At 56.3% G+C, this 21,142-nt stretch overlaps 1 protein-coding gene across 2 annotated transcripts in view; it reads right to left on the bottom strand.

The window, feature by feature from the left end:
* The window catches only part of LOC128797768 (serine/arginine repetitive matrix protein 2-like), a 115,621-nt gene that overhangs the window by 12,741 nt on the left and 81,738 nt on the right, over positions 1-21,142 (bottom strand). Inside the window, exon 3 of one of the 2 annotated variants that reach the window (XM_053960631.1) lies at positions 3,483-3,796. The exons of the other annotated variant lie outside the window; for it this stretch is intronic. The gene's annotated coding sequence lies outside the window, so the exon portion shown is untranslated. Of the gene's footprint in view, positions 1-3,482; positions 3,797-21,142 lie in introns of those variants that run through there. 2 annotated transcript variants of the gene reach the window in all.

Raw genomic sequence — 21,142 nt, 5'->3', positions numbered from 1 at the left:
GGATGGGATCAGGATCACAATCAGGATCAGGATGGGATCAGGATCAGGATCAGATCAGGATCGGGATCAGGATGGGATTGGGATCGGGATCAGGATCAGGATCAGGATCAGGATCAGGATCAGGATCAGGATGGGATCAAGATCAGGATAGGATCAGGATCACAATCAGGATCACAATCAGGATCAGGATGGGATCAGGATCACAATCAGGATCAGGATTGAGATCAGGATCAGGATCTGGATTGGCATCAGGATCAAGATTGGGATCACAATGGGATCAGGATCAGGATCAGGATCACCCATCCAGCCCTGTTCCACCCCAAAGCACAGACCCCACACAGGGAACCAGCCCCACACCCTGGGCACAGCCTGGTATCAACCCCAACTCCCCAAAACCAGGCCCCAAACACTCCCAAGCTTTTAGGAAGGAAATAACCAGCCTTTCCTCCTAAATTAAAACCCTTTCCTTCCCCTCTCCACCACCGCAGGGCCTCTGCTATCCCTGAGTTTGATAAACAGAAGGAGCTCTGTCCAGCAGGCCCTGCCTTTCCATGGGAATCCTTTCAAACATCCTTTTGAGGAGCCCAGCTCCCCGGAGGCTGCAGTGCCAGCCCAGCTCTCTCCAGGGAGGTGCCGTGGTGCCCAAACCGCTGCTGGATTTTTTTTGAAGAAGCTGAGCCCCCCAGGGGCTGCCAGCGGGCTGCTCTGAGCCCCCCACCCCCGCCTCTCTCCTGCAGTGTCACCTGGGTGTCCTGCTGCTGTGGCAGTGACCTTGGCACGGGTCCTGGCTTGGGGCAGCCTGTGTGACGATGACACTCAGCTGCTGCAGATCCTGGAGAAGCTTGGCCACCACCAAGATGCTGGAGTGGTGAGCAGGGCATGGAATACATGCCTCTCTGTCCCCCCTACCTTGGCATCTCTGTCCCAGTTCCTCGCCTGTCCCTGTGCTAGGGGGGCGGGGGACGGCAAGCAGCCACGGTCTCTGTTTGGCAGGTGGAGCGTGCTTACCTGTGAGGCCCCCAGGCAATCCCCCTCAGCCCTGAAGGAGCAGGAAAATGGGGACTCCAACATCCAGGTGGGAGCTGGACGTTGGCATCTGGGGGCTTGAGATGGGGAGGGCAGGCTGGAGGGCAGGTTCCTGCTCAACCCAATTCAGGGACGCACAGGGAGGGGTGGCACAGCAAGAGGTTATTCTGGGGGTCCCTGGGGACTGGGGCTCTGAGGGGGCTGGAGTTGGCTGCATGCAATGAAACAAGCCTGGCATGTGCAGCTGGGAGCAGGCAGAAGGTGAGGCAGAGCCAGCCTGCCACTGGCCAGCTGCTTTGGACTCCTCTGTGCCTTGGCCAGCCCATCTTGGAGCAATCTCGGGGTCATTAATGGCATCCTGCTGGCCCAGCTCTGTCCCCAAACCCCCCCCCCGGCAGACCCTTCCCTCCTCCCAGCCCCTGTCCAACAGCCTTTAACCCCTTCCCTCCTGCGGCCCAGCCCGCTGTGGGCAGCCGCAGGGAAGGGGATGGAGGAGAATTCCAGGGGAGCAGCACTCAGAGGTCACCAACCCCAAGCGCTGAGCTTCCTTCTTTTCCCAAAAAACGGGGCAGAGCGGTGGGAACCCTCTCCTCCTGCTCAGCTTTGGGAGGATGTGGGCCCAGCTGGGGGGCGGCCAGGATCAAAGAGCCTTTGACATTTTCAGAGCAAAGGGTCTTATTTTTATTTTATTTCTGAGGGCCACATGCAGTCAGAGGCCTTTAATGGTGCTGGAAACAGATGGGCCAGCAGCTTCTCTGCTCGACCAGGGCGCCAGGCAGGAAAATACCACGGAAAAATGAGCAATAAAAGTCTTCCCTTCTCCATTTATACCATCCCTGCTCCTTTCTGGCTCCTGGAAGGTGGCCCTGGACAAGGCTGGAGTGGTCACCACCTGATCCCGAGGCATCTCCAACAGGTCAGGGCTGTTCTGGATGGGAATCGAACCCTGGCAGCCCTTCGAACAAAGGAATTGTTCTCATTTCCAATAAGGAACCAAATGAAAACGTTCAGACTTTTCCAGGTTCTTGATTTCTGCTTGGAATTATTTTCCCCTTTTTTTTTTTCCCTACGCTCAGACAAGACAAGGAAAATAAAAAACAAAGAACTAAAAGGGGAAAATGCAAGGAAAGGGGGGAAGGATGGAGGAGAAAGCATTTTAGAGGTGGAAAAATCCTAAACTTCCAAGCCAAACTTTTTTCCAGGAAGAAGAATTCATTAATATTTTGGGAGAGAAAGGGTCAAGCTTTGGTTGGGAAACTCCCAAGCAGGTCAATTTGAAATCATCACCTCCCTCTGCCCCTGGAGCCCCCCATGGAATTAGTCCTGGGAATTCCAGCACAATCTGCTGTGAGCTCCCCAAACTCAAAGATTTGTCCTTCCCCTTGGGCACAACCCATCCCAAGGGTCAACAAAAGCCAGGATAACGCGCTGGTGGGATAGAAACCAGCCCAGAGCTCTGGGCAAGCCAGAGGTGCAGCTCCAGGTGCAGAATTCCATCCCAAATCTGGGGATTCCATCCCAGAGGTGGAAATTCCGTCACAGAGTTGGGAATTCCATCCCAGAGCTGGAGATTCCATCACAGAGTTGGGAATTCCATCCCAGAGCTGGGGATCCCATCCCAGAGGTGGAAATTCCATCACAGAGCTGGGAATTCCATCACAGAGTTGGGAATTCCATCCCAGAGCTGGGGATTCCATTAAAGAGCTGGGAATTCCATCCCAGAGCTGGGGATCCCATCCCAGAGGTGGAAATTCCATCACAGAGCTGGGAATTCCATCACAGAGTTGGGAATTCCATCCCAGAGCTGGGGATTCCATCACAGAGCTGGGAATTCCATCACAGAGTTGGGAATTCCATCCCAGAGCTGGGGATTCCATCACGGAGCTGGGAATTCCATCACAGAGTTGGGAATTCCATCCCAGAGCTGGGGATTCCATCACAGAGTTGGGAATTCCATCACAGATCTGGGGATTCCATCCCAGAGCTGGGGATTCCATCCCAGAGTTGGGAATTCCATCACAGAGTTGGGAATTCCATCCCAGAGCTGGGGATTCTGTCCCAGAGCTGGGGATTCCATCCAAAGCTGGGAATTCCATCCCAGAGCTTGAAATTCCATCCCAAATCTGGGGATTCTGTCCCAGAGCTGGGGATTCCATCATAGAGTTGGGAATTCTGTCCCAGAGTTGGGAATTCCATCCCAGACCTTCAGCTCCCCCTGGATCAGTCCCTGCTGAGAGCCCTCGGTGGATGCACAGCAAAATTCCAAGGCAGAATTAAAAAATGAGGAAAAAACAGTGCTGGGAATGGGAAACCTGGAAAACTGGATGGAATTTACCAGGACCTCAGCATGGACAGGTGAGGTCACAAAGGTGGACAGGCAGGAGCCAGGAATGCTCCAGGCATCCCCCAGGGACAATATCCCGGTGCCTGTCCTGGGAAAACACAACCGACAAAATATTGGGGAAAACCCAGTGAAAAACTGTTTTAAAATCCCCACCAAAAACCTTTTTTATCAACAGCTCCAGGGTTTTCCAGGCAGGGAGGGCATCCCCAGCCCCGGGGCTGGGATATCCTGGCGGCAGGAATTCCCCTCTATCCGCGGGATCAGCCCCATCAGGGTGGAGGTGTTCCCATTATCTCTCCAGGAGCGGATTTGAATGGGAACCAGGCTGAGTTTTCCAGCTGGGATGGAGGAATGAGGCTGGACAGGAGCATCCAGGAGCCAGGAAAGCCGGGAGACACCGACCTCCTCCTCTTCCAGGCACCGCCGCTGTGGGAAACCGGCGGATTGCCATCCAAAACCGAGCCTAACCCAGCCCTTCCTGCTCCCAGCCCTGCTCCAGCAGCACCTGGAGCAAACAGCCCCAGCAAGCCCTCTCCTATCCAGGAACAGAAATAGATCTGGCTCCCGGAGCTATTTTTATTCCCTCCAAAAATATTTTGACAAAACCCATTTGCATCATCCCCGGCGCTTCCTCTCTCCGGCACGGATGGATCCGCCCAGGGAGGGATTTGGCAAAAACAGGGAGCCCAAAGGGATGGAGGCAGCGGGACAGGGATCACCCAGAGCTTTTTGGGATCAGCAGGACAGGGATCATGCAGGGCTTTTTGGGATCAGCAGGACAGGGATCACGCAGGGCTTTTTGGGATCCTGAAAACAGAGGGGAGCCCAACGGATGGAGGCAGCGGGACAGGGATCACGCAGAGCTTTTTGGGATCAGCAGGACAGGGATCACCCAGGGCTTTTTGGGATCAGCAGGACAGGGATCACGCAGGGCTTTTTGGGATCAGCAGGACAGGGATCACGCAGGGCTTTTTGGGATCAGCAGGACAGGGATCACGCAGGGCTTTTTGGGATCAGCAGGACAGGGATCACCCAGGGCTTTTTGGATCAGCAGGACAGGGATCACCCAGAGCTTTTTGGGATCAGCAGGACAGGGATCACGCAGGGCTTTTTGGGATCCTGAAAAGCAGCAATGAGCCCAACGGGATGGACACAGCGGGACAGGGATCACCCAGAGCTTTTTGGGATCCTGAAAAGCAGTGAGGAACCCGGGCAGCAGTGGGGTGGGAGTAGCTTGGCTCAGGGAAAGCACCTGGTGGAAAACAGGGATGAGGAGGGAGAGCTGCCTGATGAAATTCGGGCTGCCAGGCTGGCCCTGCTCAGCACCAGCACCCTGCCCATACAAACCCAATTTCTTCCCTTTTGAACTTAATTGTGGTTAAAATTCCACTTTCTCTTCTCCCACTGCTACACCCCCCCCCCCCTTTTCATGACCACCTTCAACACCGAGACCCCACAACCAGCCCCAAACACCCCAAAACCATCCCTGGGCACAGAGTGAGAGCCCCAGATACACACAGTGGATGCACCTCCAACCCAAAACTTCCCCAAAAAAAGCCCCAATTTCCCTTTGCAGCACCAGGGGAGCGAGCAGTGGGCAGGAGATGCTCCTTCCATGCTGGGCAGGCAGAGGACACCCCGAAGGAGGGGTTAACACAAAGCCAGGCTGAACTGGGTGATCTGGTTTCCTTTCAGGCACCCTGGAGCTCTTTCTGGCAGGTGACACCTTCCAGGTGGATTTTCTGCTGCGGAGCTGTTCCCGCTCAGCGATAGGAGCCCTGCTGGAGCCTGGCTTTGTGCTGCCCCACACCTCCTCGCTGGAAAGGGAGATAAAACTCCCCCCAGGCCAGGGTTACGTGCTCCTTCTTCCATCACACCCAGGAGGAGGAAGGAAGCAGCTCCCTGAGAGAAATAAGTGCTGGGGTGCTGCTCCCAGCACGGCTGAGGAGCAATTTCACCCCTGTTCTTTTAGGAGGAAAAGTCAGATCAGATCTGTTTGGGGTCCTCCTCCCCTGCTTCCAGCCCTTCCCTTATTCACTCCGCTGTGTTGAGCGCGTGAAAGAGAAAATTCTCCTTGTCTGGAGAAGCTCCTGGAACTCTGTGACCTTCCTGGGATCCCACCGGGGATCTCTGGGAATGAGGAGCTGCCCCATGGGGCTCTCCCAAAACCCTGCCTGGTGCTGGCTGCTGAGGCTGGAGGCATCACTGCAAAGCCCCCAAAGCTCCCCCAGTCCTTCACCTCACCCTCCCAACTCTTCCCTGCTTTATCTTCTCCCTCAACACCAATTTTCCAGGCCAGAACCTGCTCTCCTGGCCCTGTTTCAGCTGGATCCAGCCCTTGCTTCAGTTTCCTGCCAGGCTCAGAGACAGGAAAATCTGGGTGGGCAACAGGCACAGCACCCAAACCCCCCCAAAACCCAAGGCCGGGGTGGTACCGTGGCACAGCCACCCTTGAGGCTCCCCCATCCTGCAGAGCCAAAGGAATGGGATCGCTTTGGAGCCACGGCCTGATGGCCAGCAGGGGATAAGGAAAGGAACCTGCCAAACCCCAGGTGCTGGAAAAGCTCTGTGGATCCTGCTGCCTTGCCAGGGACACCCTCATTGCCCTTCCCTCCGTGGGGTTTCAGCTCCGGGAGCCAAACTGGAAGCGCCTCAGCTTGTGGGGTTTGGGGCTGAGTGCTGCAGCTTTCCCACCTCCCTCCCTGCCTTCCCGTAAATGCCTTGGGCTGAGCTGAGGGTTTACAGCAAAGCCTGAGTGGGGGTGCTGAGGTTTGGACCTGGCCAGAGCTCTGCTTTAGTCCTGGTGGCTCTTGGAGCTGGAAGAGTAAAGGGAAAAAAAAAAGGGGGAGCCAAGAAGGGAGACGTGAATCATGGCACTGGGGATGGTGAGGCAGAGGGGGAAAATTAAATATATAAATTTTTATATATAGTTTATTATGAGGTTCTAAAACTGACAGATCTCCAGCCAAAAGCTGACAGATGCTGACAGAGTTGTACCAAAATCCACAATGCATCAAATCCCTTTCAGCAGCGCTCAGGGGGATCAGGGAGCTGGGCAGGAAGGAGGTGTTAATCCAGCCCAGCCTTCCCTGGGCTCAGGATCCTCCTGGATGTGCCTGTCCTGCAGGAAACCCAGGCTGAGGGGGAACAAACTCCGTGGCACAGCCAGGGACCAAGGTGGCAGGGGGGGATGTCACCATGGAAGAGGATGGGGGCACTCCAAGGAGTGGGAGTGCTGGCACTGCCTTCACTGCCCCTTTTCCCGGGATACAGCCACCCCGCAGAGCCAAACTGACCCCGATTCCTGCCTAAGCCAGGCAAGGACCTTCGCCTGCCCCCTGTGGCCCCCGCAGCCTCCAGGATCCATCCCGCGGTGGCAGCACCTGGGATGCTCTGCAGGTACAGCTCCAGCCTTTCCTGTTCCCTTTCCCTTTCCCATTCCCTTTCCTGTTCCCTTTCCCTTTCCCATTCCCTTTCCTGTTCCCTTTCTCGTTCCCGTTCCTTTTCCCATTCCCACTCCCCTTCCCTTTCCCATTGCCTTTCCCTTTCCCTTTCCCATTCCCCTTCCCATTCCCCTTCCCATTCCCTTTCCCTTTCCCATTCCCTTTCCCTTTTCCATTCCCTTTCCTGTTCCCTTTCCCATTCCCTTTCCCGTTCCCTTTGTCATTTCCATTCCCATTCCCTTTCCCTTTCCCTTTTCCCATTCCCTTTCCCTTTTCCCATTCCCCTTCCCATTCCCTTTCCCCTTCCTGTTCCCTTTCCCATTCCCTTTCCCTTTTCCCATTCCTCTTCCCGTTCCCTTTCCCTTTCCCATTCCCCTTCCCATTCCCCTTCCCTTTTCCCATTCCCTTTCCCTTTTCCCATTCCCGTTCCCTTTCCCTTTCCCATCCCCTTCCCTTTCCCATTCCCCTTCCCTTTCCCTTTCCCCATTCCCTTTCCCTTTTCCCATTCCCTTTCCCTTTTCCTATTCCCCTTCCCCTTCCCTTTCCCCGTTCCCGTTCCCGTTCCCTGGGCAGCAGAGCCTCGGTTTTTCCCCCCAGCGGGAGCCCGCAGCCCATTAGACAAGGCCTGATTGCTCCTCCTCACCTCCCCCGTGACACAATCGAGTGCGCATACAAGGCAGAACAAAACAGTGACAATTGGTGACAAATGGACTGCACAGCATCCCGTGGCCCCGTCGCCAGGGAGACCCTGGCCAAGCATGGGCGGCCGCGATCCGGGATGGCAGAGGGGACACAGGTGCTGGGAAAGCCGCGACGGACCCATCTGCCGCCCGGGGGTGACGGGGCAGAGCTGCCCCAGCCCCGGGGTGGGACCCAGGACTGCAACCCATCAGGCCCAGCCAGCTCTGCCTCGCCCCTGCCGCCCTCCTTTAATAGGGGTAATTTTGCACAAAGTATTTTCCCAGGTCACAGCAGTGGTTTGACAACAAACAGAAAGGGGAAAGGAAGGGTTTTAACTGTTGCGAGCCCCATCCCGAGCACAGCCCGGGCTCTGGGCCGGACACGGAGCACAAGCCCGGCTTTGCCAGGGGAGGAACGGAGGCCAACAGAGGGAGAATGAGGCTGGCTGCCGAGCTGTGCGCTGGCAGGGCCAGGAGGCTCTTCCGGGAACATCTTGGAATGACTCAATGCCTTTTACTTTCAATGCGAGTGATGTCAATGCCCCGCAGCCGCAGTTTCACCCTCGGCCGGGGCTGCGGCGTCCTCCAGCACCCAGAGCACGGCAAAGCCTCACGGGCAGTGTCCAAAACCCGGCTCCCTCCTCCACAGCAGCCACGAGGTTGGGATGAGCGGAGCTGCTTCCCCAGGGATACCTGCAGCACCTCACTGCTTTACTGGGCATGGTGGGATTCAATTAAAAGTCGGACCTGATGAACTTGGAGATTTTTTTCCACTCTTAATGAGTTTGAAAACAGTTTCCCCTGGGAAACTTTGCTGCAAACAGACAGAGCCGTACCCACCAAGCTGATGTTCTCCGTGCCCTCAGGAGCGGTGCCAGAGGTGAAGCCGAGCATCCCTCACGGGCTCTGCCTCCTGCCAGGCCCCCGCTGTCCATCGCCCTGCACGGGGCAGGTGGGCAAGAAGGAGTTAACGCTGCAGCTGCCAGCCCGGCGGTGCGGAGTTATGCTCAAACTGTTCCCACTGCTGCATGAAGTCAGCTGTCATTAGGGAACAAAGGCGCCCCGGAGCAGCTCAAGTTGTGTCACACTCGGGAGGCGCAGAGACTGCTCCCTGATTAGGATTTCTAAATCCGTCCCATCGAGGCCACCGAATAAAGCCGCGGAACAATGAGCGGGGGCACATTCACACAAGCGGCAGCCCCTCCGTCCCCCCCGCCGCCCTCCCCACCCCCTCGCACGCTTCTCCTCCCGCCCGAGCCTGCGGCACTTCAGCTCCACATCCCGCTGGAGAGCACGGCCGGTGGCACGGCCCCCGCTGCTCCAGAGCCGGCTCCTCATCGCCTTCAGCTCCACATGCCACTGGGCACGGCCCCTGCTGCTCCCCATCCCCATTCCCTGCACATCCCCCGTCCCCATCCCGCTGGGCACAGCTCCTGCTGCCCAGGCCTGGCTCTCCATCCCCATTCCATCCCCATCCCCGTTCCCATCCCCAACCCCATCCCCGTTCCCATTGCCATCCCCATTCCCATTTCCATCCCCATCACCATTCCCATCCCCATCCCCATTCCATCTCATCCCCATCCCCATTCCCATCCCCATCCCCGTTCCCATTTCTATCCCCATCCCCATCCCATCCCCATCCCATCCCCATTCCATCCCCATTCCCATCCCCATCCCATCCCATTCCCATTTCCATCCCCATTCCCATTTCCATCCCCATTCCATCCCCATCCCCGTTCCCATCCCCATCCCCATCCCCATCCCCATTCCATCCCCATCCCCATTCCCGTTCCCATTCCCATCCCCATTCCCATTATTCCCATCCCCATTCCCATCCCCATTCCCATTCCCATTCCCATCCCCATTCCCCATTCCCATTATTCCCATACCCATCCCCATTCCATCCCCATTCCCATCCCATTCCCATTCCCATCCCCATTCCCCATTCCCATTATTCCCATTCCCATCCCCATTCCCCATTCCCCATTCCCATCCCATTCCCATTCCCATTATTCCCATCCCCATCCCCATTCCCATCCCATTCCCATTCCCATCCCCATCCCCATTCCCATCCCCATTCCCATCCCCATCCCATTCCCATTCCCATCCCATTCCCATTCCCATTCCCATTCCCATTCCCATTCCCATTATTCCCATCCCCATTCCCATCCCCATTCCCATCCCATCTCTCCGAGCCCCTGCTGCCCAGGCCTGGCTCCCCATCCTTGCCCACCCCTCATTTGGGACATTTTTTTCACTCATCACAATGGGGCATCTCCTCGTGGGGATCTCTCTTGCCCCACAGGGGGCTGGGCCACCTTCCCCGCGGGCTGATGGCCAGACCAGCATCACCAGCATCCCACTGACCTCTCCTGGGCCACTGACCACGGCAGTGGTGGCCACTGCAGCCTTCTGCCCCCACAGCCCTGCCCTGAGCCCATGCCAGGCATGAGCAGCCCCCGGGCACGGCCCAGCTGAGGTGGATTTTCCTTTGGAAGTGAGCGGCTTTCCACACCTCAGACTCCTCCACACGGAGAGCAAACCTCAACTGCAGCAAGGCTGGCTCACCTCCCTCAGGCCCCTTCTTTTTGGGGTGCTGGATTCCCCCACGCTGAGCCCGAGCATCACCCACAGCTTCATCCCTGTCCTGGCCCCACGCAGGGGCTTTTTTTTCCTGCTAAGCAAGACTTTGTGCACCCAAAACCAGATCCCAGGGGCCAGACTCATCTCAGTTCCCTCCCTGGATCCTCAGGAGATGTTGGTTTGGCTGCTGGGGGCTGTGAAAGCCTTTTCCTTGGGAAAAGCAGCGATCCCAGCACAAAATGACACAAGCAGCGATCCCAGCACAAAATGACACAAGCAGCGATCCCAGCACAAAATAACGCAGAGGCACGAGGCAGAAAAGCTTCGGGGAAAGGCAGCCGGCGGGGAATTTGGGGCATTAAAAGCCCCGGAGGCAGGAATTAAGCGCTGATGGCTGCTATTCCCGGCTCCCAAAGGGCCTCTGCTCCCGACAGAGGCTGTGCCGATTAAAGGCTCCCATCCTCGGCTCTTCCCGGTGGGAAGGAGGAGGAGGTGACCCTCTCCAGGTGGTGACTCCCCACCTGCACAGACCCTCAGCATCACCGTTCCCACCGGTCGTGACAAGCACGGTGGGACTGGGACAGTCCCCCCAGAGCTGTGCCCCACTGCGGGACCTGGGGGGCTGCACTGAGGCTGGGCTGGCCCGGGGAGCATCCCAAAACCCACACCTGTGCCCTCATCCCAAACTCCAGCCAACGACTTCCTTAGAAAGCTCCGAGATCCCTCCAGAGCCAAAACGACGGCGCCTTTCTCCCACCTCGCTTGGGATTTGGGAAAACACGGGGAGGGCAAAGTCGGGAATTTACTGCTCTGCCCTTGCCCCAAGGTTGCATCTTCAAGCCGGCAGCGGGAGGCCGGCAGCCAGCAGGTGCAATGAATAAATATCCCGGGAGAAATCCCTCTGGAGAGGGGGGGAAGGGCAGGAATATAGATATCGGGATCCCCCCGCCCGCAGCCCCCGCGGGACACGCAGCAGACACACACACACTAATCCCGGGGATTTGGCCGTCATATGACATGCCCGGCCCGGCCGAGGGAGGGGATTTAAGGCACGCCTCTCCTTTCACGCCAGGAAAGGATTTTCATCTCTCAAGAGCACAATGAGAGGGGGAAGGAAGGAGGAAAGAAAAAAAAAAAAAAAAAGAGAGAGAGAGAGAGAGAGAGAGGAAAGAAAAAAAAAAAAAAAAGCAAAAAAAAAAAAAAAAAAAAAAGCCAATCAAGCCGGGATCAGCTGTGGGCTGGGCTGCTGCAGGTCTGCTTGTCCCAGAGGGGGGTGTGGGGACACATATTGGGCCGTGTGGGAAACCCACAGGCTCAGCTTCTCACACATTGTTCTCCTGCCCGGCTCCCCCCAGCCCCCAGCCAAAGCCGTTAATGCCACAAAAGATACTTTGCCCATTGTGCCGGGGACAGCTGAGAGGATAGAGTTAGCCTTCCCCAGCTTTCCTGCCTCCCTCTCCCGCTGGAGAGGGGAAGAGGGGACAGGGCAATCAAAATGGAGAGTTTGATGCTCGCCATACAAAAGAATTAAATCCACTTAGGCCCCTTTCTCGCTAATCTCGGACTGTGGGGGGTTAAATATGGTTACATTTTCATTAGGTACTAATAGCAAAAGGGCAGCTAATGGTAGCACAGCCCGCCGCATTGTCATGCAGATGCTCCCCGAAGGGCTCCCCGGCCCGGCCGCGGGGCGATGGCATGCTCGGAGGGGGAAATTGTGTCACTCGCCATTGTCGCCGCTGAATTCCGTCAAAGGGAAAAGTCATGTTTCCTCGCGGCGGAGGAAACAAGTTAAAACGCCCGCCGAGGGGTGGAGGAGGCACCTGGGCTCGGCGGGGACGCGCAGGGACACACCGAGCGGTGCCCAGGGCGGCGGCTGCCGGCCCGGGTGGCCACTCGCCCGGGTGGCCACTCGCCCGGCTGCCCCTGCCCCGGGGTCGGGAGGATGCCAGGAATGTCCCTCGTCGTGGAGCCGGGATGTCCCTGCTTGCGAGGACACCCACCGGGAGCCTGGCCAAGGAGACACGGGACCAAAAAGGCATTTTCAGCTTCGAGCTGGTTTGTGTTCGCAGCCCCGCCGGGGCTCCGCTGCCCTCATTGCCACCGGGCTGGAACCCGCAGCTTCCAGAGGGGCTGGAGCAGGGAGCAGCGTCCTTTGGGGCCGTGTCCCTGCCCCAGCCACCCTGCAGGGCCCTTTTGGGGCGGTGTCCCTGCCCCAGCCACCCTGCAGGGCCCTTTTGGGGCGGTGTCCCTGCCCCAGCCACCCTGCAGGGCCCTTTTGGGGCCGTGTCCCTGCCCCAGCCACCCTGCTGTCCCTGCCGGGATGGCCCTGCTGCCCTCTCAGCCTCTCCACAGCCACCCAGCAGGTCCAGGCACTGTTTTCCCTTCATCCCCCCCCTCTCCTGGCACAGGTGGCATCAAAGGGCCGGGATCTGCTGGTCACAGCTGCTGGAATGTCTCTGGAGCAGTCGGCATTCCCAGCAAAGCACCGGTGCCACCCCCCTTGGGATCCCCACAGCAGCATCCCTGGGGTCACAGCCTTCCAAACATTCTCCTTGCTGGCAAACCAGCCCCCACCATCCCTCAGGGACCAGCAGCTCCAAAGGGATCCCTCAGGATTTTGGTGCCTTGGAAGTGCCCCCAGCAGAAAGGAAAATCGCTCATCTGGGCGCCTGGGCCGAACGCTGCCATGAAGAGAGAGCAGACAGAAAGTCTGTGCCAGGGTGTGTTTTATAAGGTGAGAGCACTCTGGGATATTTTTTCTCGGGGTGTTAGGAGACCCACAACCCAAACAAGTCAGGGAAGTTATGTCCTTTCCCCCAAAGCAACTGGCACGAAGGTAAAAAATCCATGGCTGGGAACAGGCAGCAGCCCCAGCCACAGCCAAGTTAAACAACAGCAAGGTCAGCGTGCAGATGGAGCAGCCAATAACTGTGAGGAGGAGGAAATCGGTGCCACAGCCAGAGTTCAGGCACCTACAACCCCTCGGAGACCTGGAGCCTCCTCCCAGCTCTGCCCCGGAGCAGCAGCGTGACGGCAAACGTGTCCCGTGGTGTCCCGTGGTGTCCCTTCAGCTCTGCCCGTGCCTCTGTCCCCTCCCTGCGCTCCTTGGGGCCGCCACCCCCATCTCTCAGTTTGTTGGTTGGGGAAGGGGCTGGAGGAGCCTCAGCCCCTCTGCCAGGAGCTCCAAACCCCCCTTTAGGAAAGGACATTCCCATTCCCAGGATTGTTCCACCCTCCCCCGCAGGAGCCCCCGGCCCGGTGCCGCTCATTCCCCGCAGCGCCCGTCCTGTCCTGAGCTCCTCTGCAGGGAGGGCACCCAAAGTGTGCCCAGGGCACCCAAAGTGTGCCCTGCAGAGATTCCCCGAGCGCAGATCTCCTGACAGAGCCCCCCGCTCCTGCCTGGCTGCCAGAGCCAAATCCCTGCAAGCCTCGCTGAGTTTTGCAAGCGTCGGCTCCTCGGAGAGCGGCGTTCTCCGCTTCCCTCTGCAGCCTCCAGAGCCACAGCTGGGCTTGGGATGAAAGCTGAGATTCCCGGTGCTCTGGAGCCGGGGAGAGAGCGAGGGAAGGGGAGCACAGCGCTGGCTGAGCGCGGCACTTCACGCTGTCCAAGAGGCCTGAGCTGAAGTGGGGCTCAGCTAGAACGAGCTTAAAGAGGAGCTGCTCCTCTGCCTCCATCCCTCCGCACACACCTGGCTGCAATTGGATGGGTTTGACACCTCTGACCCGCTGGGGCGTTTTCTTGAGACTTTCTGGTGACACAGCTGGAGGGATGGAGGGACAGCACGTCCCAAGCCCCGCTTCCCCAGGAGAGCCCCCCGTGGAATAACTCGTTGTGCAACAGGCACGACAACATCTCCGCAGCTTGCACCGAGCTCTCCCCGCTTTTGGGGGGAGCTGCGGTGTCGCAATCCAGGCTCAGGGTTAAGAGCTGGAGTTTTGGAAAGCTCATCCCCACGAGGAGAGCCGTGGAGAGGCGGCGGCGCGTCCTGCAGGCACCCAGGAGGGGCAGGAGCAGCCTGGAGCTGCTCCAGGGGCTGACGCAGCCGCTGCTGTGTTCTGGCCTCAAATGGTGATTGTTTCCCAGCAAAGTCGGGCTTAAAAACACAACAAAATCAAACACAGCCCTCAAAGGTTACCACGTGTTATTTTTGCACCCCTGCGCCTCAGGACTTTCCGGCACTAACGTGAGGCAGGGCGGTTCCTTTGCTTCCTTTTACCTGAGACACCAAAAAAAAAAAAAAACAAAAAAAAAACCAAAAAGGGAGAGGGCAGAAATGAGAAATCCCAAATCTCCCTGGCGATGGGAAGCGCTTTCAAGGGGAAGCTGTTTTCGGCAAGCCAGCCACGTCCCAAAATTACAACCGGTCTCGGCAATTAGGAGAAGTAAAACATTAAAAAGCAGGAGGCAAAGTGCATTTGCATCTAAAAGCTGCCTTCGGTGGGGCTGGGAGGCTCAATCCCACAACAAAGCGGAAAAATTCCCTCTCCAAGAATAGTTCCACCCTGCCGGCACATGCCCCTCTCCCATTTTGCACCCCAAAAGCTGTAGGGGTGCAGATCTAGGACGCGGCTGGATCCCTAAACCTGAAAGCGGGAAGGGTTAACCCCTGCTCAGCCATCCCCATCCCAGCACAGCCCCCGGCGCTCGGCGGGAGGGGGCACCGGGACATTTCCATGAAGGATTTGCTGGAAAGTGGCTCCTGCAAAGCCAGCCCAGTTCCGCACAAGTTTGGTGATTTTTTTTTTTTTTTTTTGTGGTTTTTTTATTGGTGTTTTTGTTTTTGTTTTGTTATTTTTGGGTTTTTTTTTTTTTTGTTGTTTTCTTTTTGTTTTTTTTTTTTGGTGGTTTTATTGGTTTGGTTTTTTTTTTTGTGTGTGTGTGTGGGCTTTTTTTGTTTTTGTTTTATTTTTTTGGTGGTTTTGTTGGTTTGGTTTTTGTTTTTTTTTTTGTGGGGGCTTTTTTGGGGTTTGTTTTTGTTTTTGTTTTATTCTTTTGGTGGTTTTGTTGGTTTGGTTTTTTTTTTTTTTTGTGTGTGGGCTTTTTTTGTTTTTGTTTTATTTTTTTGGTGGTTTTGTTGGTTTGGTTTTTGGTTTTTTGTTTTTTTTTTTTTTGTGTGGGCTTTTTTGGTTTTTTTGTTTTTGTTTTTGTTTTATTTTTTTGGTGGTTTTGTTGGTTTTTTTTTTTTTTTTGTGTGTGTGTGTGTGTGGTTTTGTTTTTTTTTTTTTGGGTTTTTTTTTGTTTGTTTTTTTTTTTCTGCTGTTGCAAAAACAGGTTTGGGTTTAACTGCGGGGCTGCAGGTGGGTGAGTTACCTGAAGGCCAGGAGGAGGAAACTCCCACATCCGCTCCCAAAGCACCAGCCCTGGGCTGGCCAAGGAGGGAGGGGAGCAGGGCAGGCTCCCGGGGTAGGGTTTCACCTGCAAACACAGCTTTGTGCTCAAAAACAGGAGCTGCAGGAGGCTCCGAGCCAAAACCGGGGAGAGGCAAACGGAAAATCCCAGGCAGGGATTCCTGAAGCTCTCCCGAGGAGCAGGGACAGAGCGGGGGGCTCTGAGCTCCTCTTCCTCTCCTTCCTCCCCCCACGAGCAGCAGGGTCAGCCCCAGCCCCAGCAGCACTGCAGGGAGGAGGGAGCTGGCTGAAAAACCCACAGGGAGGGAGCCCAGCGCTGGAGTTTGGGGGCAAAAAGAGCCCCTCAGAGACCTCCCCGAGCTCCCTGGGCTTGGGGAGAGGCTGAGAGCAAGAGGGGATGTAAAAATAAATGGGGTACAAAAACAAGAGGGGATGTAAAAATAAATGGGGTACAAAAGCAAGAGGGGATGTAAAAATAAATGGGGTACAAAAGCAAGAGGGGATGTAAAAATAAATGGGGTACAAAAACAAGAGGGGATGTAAAAATAAATGGGGTACAAGAACAAGAGGGGATACAAAAATAAGTGGGGGTATAAAAACAAGAGAGGATGTAAAAATAAATGGGGTACAAAAGCAAGAGGGGATACAAAAATTAGTGGGGGTATAAAAACAAGAGGGGATACAAAAATTAGTGGGGGTATAAAAAGAAGGGGGGATACAAAAATTAGTGGGGGTACAAAAACAAGAGGGGATACCAAAATAAATGAGGGTATAAAAACAGGGGACACAAAAATAAGTGGAGTTATAAAAATAAGGAGCGCATCCCCTCAAATCCTCCCCAGTTTCTGTGGAAAGTCTTTCGAAGGACAGAGGGTGGAGGAGAAAAGGAGCTCTTTGTGCTGGAGAAGGTGACCAGCTCCAGGACAGTGGCCCTGGACCTCCAGCCCCTGGCTCTGGGCTACTGCAGAGCAGCCAAGGTGAATTCCTGGAATCCCCAAAGGGATCAGGGGTTGCCCAAAGGGCTCAGAGGTTGCCCAAAGGGATCAGAGGTTGCCCAAAGGGATCCAGTCTCAGCTTTCACGGCAGAAGCAGCACAGGATTCATCTTGAAGTCACTGCTGGTGCCACCAGGTTTCCCTCCAGGACCCTGCTCCCCCTGCCCAGCCCCAGGAACAGGATCACACACACCCCAACCATCCCCAAACTGGGGCAACTCTTCAAATGGCCCATTCAGAAACTCTCAGCTCAGAGACTCCCCCTCAGTTCTGGGTTTATAACCTTGATTTCAGCTCCAAAATCCTTTTCTGTTGGAGGAGGGGTGGACAGGAGCAGGTTGGGGATGAAGAGGGCGGGCAGCTCTCGAAAAATCGAGCTGGAAAACAAACAAACAACATCCCTACAACTTAAATTAAGCAATGCATAACATGATAAAACAGATTTTTATCAAGCAAGGGCTTCTCTGGACTCAGTGCCAGAGAAGGGATTTCCTAGAGCAAAGCTCATTAGGAATCCTCACCAGCCCAGCACCTTTCCCTTCAATAACAATAAAAAAACCCCCCAAAAAAAGCAGGGCACATCCTTTTGGAGGCTGTTTCCTTTCATGCCCTGGAATGCTCTGCCAGGGCCCCTGGAGGCAGCCTGGCCTGTCCCAGCCCTGCTCCAGCACCTCGGGGACATTGGCAGCCCCTGCCAAGCCACAGGGCCTGGGAAATCGAGGCCACCCCAATTAGAGCTCCAAGTGCCCGGCGTGGCAACAGCGGGGCCGGGCCAGCTTGCCCCGGGGGAGGGATGGGGGTTCTGGCCAGGGAGCACAAAGGAGAGGGGCTGGGGGGGGTTTAGGTGGCTCTTATGAAGGGATCTCTGGTTGATTTTTCCTTTTTTCCCCTCCCCAGGCAGCGTTTGTTCCCTACGAGCCCCATCCCAAGCTAAACCGTCTGTGAGCCCCAGGGAGGAGGAGGGAGGGAGCCGGGCTGGATCCAGCGTGGGCGTTGCTGGCATTTGTCACTGCAGGGACACAGAGAGCTCGCCTGGCTCCCTGGGCTCGGGTCTGGCCCTGCCAGGCTCATCTGGGAGCACATCCCACCACGGAGCCACATCCCGGAGCTGGGCACCCTCACGGGGGGTGGGGTGGGGGTGGAATCACCAGGGAGGTGCTGGGGCCACAAAGCCTCGTCCACCCCAGGTAACCCTGCCTGGAGCAGCTCATTTCCAGCCCTCCCCAGTTCCAGGGACCCCATCCAGCTCTCCCCAGTGACCACATCCAGCCATTCCCCAGTTCCAGTGACCCCATCCAGCCATTCCTCACCTCCAGTGACCCCATCCAGCTCTCCCCACCTCCAGTGACTCCATCCAGCTTTCCCCAGTGATCCCATCCAGCCCTCCCCAGTTCCAGTGACCCCATCCAGATCTCCCCAGTGACCCCATCCAGCCCTTCCCCACCTCCAATGACTCCATCCAGCCCTTCCCCACCTCTAGTGATCCCATCCAGCCCTTCCCCACCTCCAGTGACCCCATCCAGCCCTTCCCCACCTCCAGTGACTCCATCCAGCCCTTCCCCAGTTCCAGTGACCCCATCCAGCCCTTCCCCAGTTCCAGTGACCCCATCCAGATCTCCCCAGTTCCAGTGACCCCATCCAGATCTCCCCAGTGACCCCATCCAGATCTCCCCAGTGATCCCATCCAGCCCTTCCCCAGCTCCAGTGATCCCATCCAGTCATTCCCCAGCTCCAGTGATCCCATCCAGTCATTCCCCAGCTCCAGTGATCCCATCCAGTCATTCCCCACCTCCACTGACCCCATCCAGCTCTCCCCAGTTCCACTGACCCCATCCAGCTCTCCCCAGTGACCCCATCCAGCCCTGCCCCGCAATCAGAGGCCATCACTGATGAGTTCATTAACACTTTCTCCTCACAAAGGATATCCTCATCACATCCAGTCCCAGCCAGGGAATCCTTCATTCGGATCCCAGGGCACCAGCCAGGCTGGGGAATCTCCAAGGAAATGCACAGGGACTCATCCTGCTCCAAACTCTTCGTGCTCCTCGTGTGTTTCACTGCTCTGAGTGCAGGCCCGAGGCAGAAAGCAGCCCAGGACAAGAGAGAGCAGCAGTCCCTGCCCCCAGAGCTCTCCCAGAGGCAGCAGACAAGATGTAACATGAGGAGGAAACGGGCTGCAGGCCAGAGGGGATGCCATAAAAAACGGGATGTTTTGGAACCTCTGCCCTGGGCATAAATCACCGCCCACCTCTGCACCTCGCCCAAACCAGAGCCACCAAGCCAGCCAAATAAGAACAAAACTTTGCCCAAATGGGATCAAAAATGGACCAAAATGGGTCTCGGAGTGCTGCAGGCAAAGGGATTTGGCTGTGCCAGGCCAGAGGGATCCGTGGCAGAGCCAGGAACGGGCTCCTGCCCTCCCAGAGCTCTGGTGAAAACTTTTCCTCTGCTCTGCCCTTCTGCCAAGGAGGGTCAGACCCTTGGGGCTTGAATCAACCCAGCTGCTGCCCACAACACTTTTGCCACCTCTCCTCCCTCTCTCCACCCCACCTTCCTCACTCCACTCGCAAACCAGCCGTGGCAAAGACGGGATTTTCTTTTTTTTTTTCCTCTCCTCAAGAAAGAGAAGCAGAACTGGGGAGGGGAGTGGCATCTTATTTCCAATAAACCCCCCAGATTTCCTGCCGGACACATCCCCAGGGCTCTGGCCAGGCTGGCAAAGGCAGCGGGGTGCGAGGGGCACACCCCTGAAGGCTGCAGCCCCCGGGCTGACCCGGCAGTGCCCCGGGGCAGGGGCAGCATCCTGGCATTAGTATGCACAGCACATCCCCAGCGCTGTCTGCGCCTTGCTCCCAGCCCACTCGGCTCTATAAATCCCACAAAAGGCCGGGGGGATGGGAATGGGAATCCGGGAATCCTGGAGCACCGCAGGAATTTCGCTTCCCCGGTGGAGGGGAAGGATGGGCAGCCGGAGGGAATGGGGTGGAAGCGGGGCTGGGGTGTCAGCGCAGAGATTCCCTCTCATTTCGAAGTTTATCGCCTTGATTTCAGCTCTAAAATCGTTTTCTGTTGGAGAAGGGGTGGACAGGAGCGGGTTGGGGATGAAGAGGGCAGGCAGGGCCCTCCCTGGCCCCCAGGGACAGCTCCAGGGCAGGAACCTCCCCAGCCGCTCCAGGCTCAGCTGGGACGGACACGAACAGCTTGGAGAAGGAATTCAATCATTTTTCCCTCTTTTATGCACGGCTGTGAATCACTGCTCACCTCTCAGGGACCACAGGGAACCCCATTCCCAAAATTCCCCTGGCCCTGCTCAGCCTTGGGCTGGGTTTTAGCAAAGCCCTGCCCAGGCTCTGGCTGACTCCGGGCTGCTCTGGGGAACAAGTGTGGGGAAAATTCCTGCCTGGAAAGAGCAGCTCCCTTTCCTTCAGCGTCCCCATCCAGAGGGAGAGTGATCTCCCTGCCACACTGCAGTGACAGGAATGCTTTGGGTTGGAAAGGGCGTTAAAACTCATCCCATTCCAGCCCCACCCCTGTCCAGCTCTCCCCCAGGTGAGTTATTGCAGGTTTGGAAAAAGGCAGAACCAAACCCATTCCCTTTTCTGCATTAAATACATTAAATACAGAAATACAATTTCTGACCTTCTGAGAAATCACCGTTTTCCTCCAGAAAAATTTTCATCAAGATTCCATTTGAAACGAAAATTCCATTTTCATCAAGAAAGTCAGAGCCATGTGCTCTTGTAGGTCCCAAATACTTTGATTATTTTTTTTTCCCTTATTTCTTCAATAATAATTAACCCCAATAATGAAGGTTGTATTCAGCCCCCATGTCTTGGAATTCTCTCAGCATTTGAACCCACCAGAGATGTGGTGCCTCAGCAGCACCTCAGCCTCCAAAATAAGGACGAAATAAGACCCAGCTTGAAGAGGAGATTTAAGGGCAGAGACTAAACCGAAGAATATTTGAAGTGCAGCTCAAAGCTGACTCGCAAATTCCAGCCCAGGTGTTGTAACCCTGTTCCCTGGATGCCTCAAAATTCCCTTTTAAGCAGCTGAATCAGCAAATCCCACAGTTCCCAGAGCCTTCCCTGCAGGCTGGCAGCGAGGAGCCGCAATTTGTTTGGAGCTGGGTGAAGCCTGGGAACGTTGCTGGTGGCAGGAGGTGCTGGAAGCTTCCACAGAGACCAAAATCGTGATGAAACCACCAGAGATTCCACCTCTCATCCCACTGCGGAATTTCGCTTCATACCCAGGCAGCCCGGCGCTGTCAAAACCAAAAATTTTTGGGCAAAATTCTATTGAAAGTGGGCAAGAGCCATCGGATGCTGGCTGGAGAGGCGGGTGAGCTCGCTCCCCTCAGGGGAAGCACATCCGGCCTCTGATGCATCCCGCAGGAATTGCGGGGCCGGGGCGAGAAGTGACGGGCAATAAAGCCGGGCTTAACCCCCTTCATTAGCAGCCCTGAGTAATCCCGCGGCGTCCTAGGCGGGGCTCGTCTGCCGTGACACAGCCCGGGCTGCGGGAATTCCATGGGAAGCGTTTGCTGCTGGATGCGGCTGGGATAGGGGAGAGCTCCAGAGCTTCCCAACAGCAAAGAGCCTCCAAATCCCAAAGAGCCTCCAAATCCCAAAGAGCCTCCTAACCCCAAAGAGCCTCAAACCCCAAACAGCCTCCAACCCCAAAGAGCCTCCAAATCCCAAAGAGCCTCCAAATCCCAAAG

This window comes from Vidua chalybeata, chromosome 19 (assembly GCF_026979565.1).
Source record: "Vidua chalybeata isolate OUT-0048 chromosome 19, bVidCha1 merged haplotype, whole genome shotgun sequence".
NCBI lineage: Eukaryota > Metazoa > Chordata > Aves > Passeriformes > Viduidae > Vidua > Vidua chalybeata.
The sequence above is the reverse complement of the archived record's forward strand: the minus strand, read 5'-3'. Positions and strand labels throughout refer to the sequence as shown.